Raw genomic sequence first — 5481 nt, forward strand, 5'->3', positions numbered from 1 at the left:
CTCAGCTTATTCCTTGCAGGGGGTTCTGAGACATCATCAGTATTCCAGATGTGCATGTGGCTGACAGATCCATGGGAAATATGTGCCATTCTGTAGCAGCAGCTAGGCAGCAAGTGGAGCTAAAAAGGCAATAAATTACTCTGAACAGCTGGATTCTGCCTCAGCTGCATTGCAGACAGATAAAACCTACTTGTTAATTCAAACTGCTCTTTAAGGAAGAAAAAACTCTGTAACTAACTGATTATACCTCTGTGGTAATTTAGGATTCCCATAAACTAATTTTGTTTCTGGGAATTCAGAGGGTTTTTTGAAAATGACTTTTTACAGTATGGAATTAAAAACTAATAGGAACATAAATTCACCTGGTTTATTTCCGTGTCCCCAAAGTAGACACACCTGCACTTAAACTGCTCCTGATGGACATTAGTTCTAATCCTTTAAATGACAGAGATGCTGCAGTTCCCATAGACCAGCTGTTCTGTTGGAAAGACAAATCTCTCCTGCTGGAATTTATACCATTACTTATGCTATTCAGGGCAAATAGAAAACAAAATGCAACAAAACATTTCTTATTTTTTTTAACCAATTGTCTAAATCCTTGAAAATCTTTCCTCATAAATGGCATCTTCCAGATGTTTTATTCTTTTTAGCTGTTCACATCTTTCAATGCAGCAAAAATACACTGTACAAAAGCTTTTCTCCCCTGGTTCCCTATCCCACTAAAGAAAGACCTTTATGATGGTAATGGTGAACATTGAATCAGATCATCTACATTTGAGGAACGTATTTTTGTCTGCTTTTGGTTTTGAGGAACACTCATTCAGATTAATGTCTGAGACACCTTCAAACTTTTCACAGCAATAATTTCTAGTGAGCTGGGCCTGGGTTGTCTGGGAGGACATCTTTTTCCTCAGTTAGTAATGGTGCTGTCTGAGTTTTCAAGTTTATGCCTTGCCTGTGATTTAATGAGGACTGGATGATGTTTCGTCTGAAACGGTTAGTTCTGGAGGTGCTCTAAGTCATAGTGCAGTGAGAGAGCAGCAGACTGAAGCACAAGACCTTGCTAAATGCTAAGTAGGTCACCAACAATTTGGTATGTTTATCCTGGCTCTCTTCAGTGTACATAAAAGTTAACTCAGCTTGCCTTTACTGTTATTGACTTGCCTATACTGCTATTGGGTGATAAATGAGTTAGGAATTTAATAAAAATGCACTTCCAATTAAATAATTACCAGCGTACCATCCACAGAAATGTGAGGCAACACAGGAGTTTGAAAGTTAAATACTGACTCATTTAATCAGGTCCTGCACAAAATTCTTCTGCTTGTGCTTCCCTGGAGGCAGGAACAAGAGCATTGGCATAGGTGAGTCTCGGTAATGTACAGTAGCTCATCTGGACAGAGTGTGGGACAAACTCTCAGTAATGGGACAAGCTTCCCTGTCTGAGGGGACATATACCGTTTAGACCTGCCAACTGCCTGTTGTTCCATGCCTGGAACCTAGAAAACCAGTTTGAAGAATTCTACACAAACCTTTCAAAGTTACTATTATTACCCCAGTGTTTCTTCCTATTTCAATCACTGAAACTTAATGCAGAGAGTAGAAGACCGGAGTGATAGAATGTGACTTTAGGAGCACACAAATTAGGGGTATCTTGGCTGCAGGGGTATGTTTGTCACTACTTTTAAAGTGATCAGATTTGTCACTACTTCTAAATGGGACAGGTTTCAGATTATGGTATCACTTTAACCACTAAACACGAGATCAGTGTAGTCAGTAATAGGATGAAGTATTGAATTAATTTGGTGAGCCTGGAACATATAAATCACAAGGAAAATAGACACTTAAAAATAGTTTGTCAAATTATGGATGATCAGATGAAAGAAATAAAAAATAGAAACAGAACAGCCTTTGGGATGTCAGTGGGATCCATCAAAGTCTAATCATTATACAGCTCTGGCATTTTGCTTCAGTGTAGGGGGTCCCCCAAGCACTTCTGGTTGGTGGCTTGCTGAGTAAATGTCAGTTTAATGCTGTTTTCCTGTTTTTGTGAAAAACTCCTGTAGGGTCTCTCATCAGCTAACCAGTTTTATTATGTCCCTGCTGCCTCTAGTCAAGCATAAATGTTAGTTCTATATGTAGCTGCTTTTTTACCTTGTTTCTATTTCATTCAGTGACGTCAGTTTTTGTAGCCATTGAAGGTCTAAGATCAGCTATTTTTGAACCATGAACTATTGGTGTCTTTGATGCTTCTTGCAAATCACATCCCTGGGTGCATGTCACTGAATTTGACATGCACACCATTATGACAGTTACTTTAAAATTATTAGTTCCACTTTAAATGTGATCCATAGATAATGCAGCCCAGTGAGCGCACAGGTTTAGCTCTGCTTCTTTGTCATAAGCACCAACAAATAGAAAAGCTTGTGTCTGTTGTTGTGTTACATATGGTATGGGGGTGGGGGGACATGACACTTGTCACTTTTCCATTTGCAGGGGATATGTCTGGCCACAATTGCATGCTGTATCTCTCCATTTAAACATGCTTCACACAAAATAGGGAGAAAATATTTTTGTATTAGTTAATTTAGAAAACTGTCATCACCTAATAACAAGCTAGTGAAAGTAACATTTCATTATTCTGTTTTAAACCTTGTACATGTCCACAGTAACTTACAATGTGCCATAAAAATAACTTAATCCCTGCATCACCAAGACATCGCAGTTTAAATGCATGAGCAAGCACAGTATATTGACCTTTCCTTGTACATCTGTTTTATCAGCACTTGATTGCCAACATATTTATTACATAAAAAGATATATAGAATAAAGAAAGAAATTAGAGATGAGCAAAACTAGGGAAGAGGGCTCATTTACTGACCTTCTGTTATAATTTAATTTGTGGTCGGAGTAGGAAACATTTAATGGGGTAGAGCAGCTTTCTCTGGCATGAGGCATTAAGAGTGGAAAGAGTTTCAGCTATTCTGCCAGATCTGGTAGAAGAAGTTACAGGCTAATCTGCTTCATACTTTTGTTTTTGGTTTTTTTTTGAAGGCCCTTACTAGGCAAGGTGCAGACATGGCCATACTCACCTGACTGTTCTCTGTGTGGCTCCCTGTCAGACACTGCGAAAGGCTGAAACCTGTAAAGCTCTGGGGCTGTGTCCATCTCTGAGTCCCAGTGGGAGCAGAAGCTCTGTGCTTACACAAATACCAGGTCAGAAGTTTGGGTCAGTCAGTTGGGTTTTTACAGGATGTCAACTCAACGGTTCTACTGATAGTGAACAGAAGCTAAGGTGTAGTCACTTTTAAATCTCTCCCTATGCCAAAGAGCAAATCTGAGATAAAAGCGACAGAGCACCCTTGTTTGAATTTGCAGTAATATCACCTGTAGGTGTTACTTTCTTAGCATAAGAGAGTAATTTTTTGAAAAATGAGAAGGCAACATTACTTTGAATAACTTAGATTTAGTTACAGTCAGATTCTTATAAAGTTTTTATGTTGGCTTTTTTCTTTTTTTTTACATAAAATATAAATGAAAGCAGCTATTAAGATTCTGCCTTTTACTGCATCATAAAGTGCTGCTATTTTTAAATAATCATCCCTTAATGCATCATTTGCTTCATTTTCATTAAATAAACATTTTAAATATGTAAAAGCCATATTCATTGGTATTTTTTAAAATGTAAGCCAATGGACATGGCTCTCTCTGAATAATTGATATTTTATCTCCTGTTTCATATAAAGAATTAGTTACATTAAAATGATGGTGGTTTTCTCATTTGTTTAGTTGTTCTCTTTTAATCTTCCATTTATGTTTAAGCAATTAAAATACATTTAGTCTTTGTCCTATTCCCTCTGTTTCTTCTTGGCATAAGGCTCCAGCTCCAAAGACCTGAGAAGCTGCAACCATCTGCAGAAATTTTGTCACTGCTCACTGTATATCCCATTTACAGTTTTGTCTAGTATCCATCCTCTACACTTTTCTTTCTTTATGGTACCAGAACTCATCAAACCCAGGCTTCTTGTCAGCCTCTGGGTTTCTGTAGTATGTGCCCATTGATAGAATGCTGCCCTTGGGTCTGAGCAAGATAGCATTGTAGTTGATGTAAAATACAACCATGTGTCTTAACAGCATACTCCTGTGAAGAAGCCTCATACCACTGTTTGAACCCGGTTTTTGAGCACAGGAGATGTCAGACATAATGGCTTATATCTCCTATAAATTAGATTTTTAAATAATAGCCAATGTAAAATGTTTAGCCTTTCATATTGAGGCTCATCATATGTGTAATGCCCCAGTGAGTACAGAGGGTTTGGGGGAAGGTAATTTTGAATTACTCTGGGTGGTGCAAGGGAGAAATAACACAATTCTCAGGAGGTTTAACAAGAAATACTTTTTCCTGATAAACTTTGAGCCACCGCATTTTCTCACTAATGGGCTATGCTTACTGTCTTCTTTCACAAAGAGTCACAGAATGACTGAGGTGGGAAAGGACCTCTGGAGTTTGCCCAGAACAATACCCCACTCAAACGGGATCGCCTATACCAGCTTGCTCAGGGTTGTGCACAATAAAGGGTTCAAATAGCTCCAAGGATGGAGACTCCACAAACTCTCTGGACATCACAGCAAGGGGTGTAAATGTCTCATTTTGCCTCCACTCTTTTTAAAAGTGAGGCCTATCCCTTCTGCTTTGGGAAGTGCCGGATCAGACCACAGATGTAGTGAGGGAATTCAGGAGAATTCTAGTAAAACACAGTTCTGTACTGAGATGGGACTCAGCAGGGAGGAGCAGGTCTGCACTCAGTGCAGCCTGCTGTTAATTCCTCCAGCGCTAGATGAAGAGCTCCTTCTAGTGATGCTGGTGCCGTTGGAGAGCAGAGATTTGTGAAAAGAGAGAAAGAGAAAACCCCAGCAGTAGCCTCTGCTAAGTCCTTGTTCAAGAACATTTAATAGATGCTCTTAGTATCTTCATGGTTAAAGACTGAAATGGTAACACTTATCTCTGGCACTAGGACAGGTTTTCCTAGAGGTGTTTATAAACAACTAAGGCAATATGACTTTGGTTTATCAGAGACACAGTTACACACAAAAAAAATAAATGCCTGTATTCCATTCACTTGCAAAAAGTACAGTTTTTCCAGCTGTTGCAATTGGTTGTAAATGGTGAAGAAATACAGCTTAAAATGTAAGCAGGTTAAAGGCAAGTTCTCTGATGAAAGAAGGATCAGAAGTTACCAGTGTTCTGATTTAATTTGTTCTTACCATAGTACCACTTTTCTTCAGGCTTTTGGGAGGCTTAATTACTGAAAAAAAAGAAATGTAATGATAGTGCTTAATAGTGGATTAAATCAGAGACTGAATTTTGGCTACTTCTGAATAATTATGAGGTCTGATACAGATGTGTATGATCATGTACTCTTTTCTCAGTACACCTATTCAAAATACTATGATGTCCTAATAAAACAAAAACATAATTCT

This window comes from Acanthisitta chloris, unplaced genomic scaffold, assembly GCF_000695815.1.
Source record: "Acanthisitta chloris isolate BGI_N310 unplaced genomic scaffold, ASM69581v1 scaffold33429, whole genome shotgun sequence".
NCBI lineage: Eukaryota > Metazoa > Chordata > Aves > Passeriformes > Acanthisittidae > Acanthisitta > Acanthisitta chloris.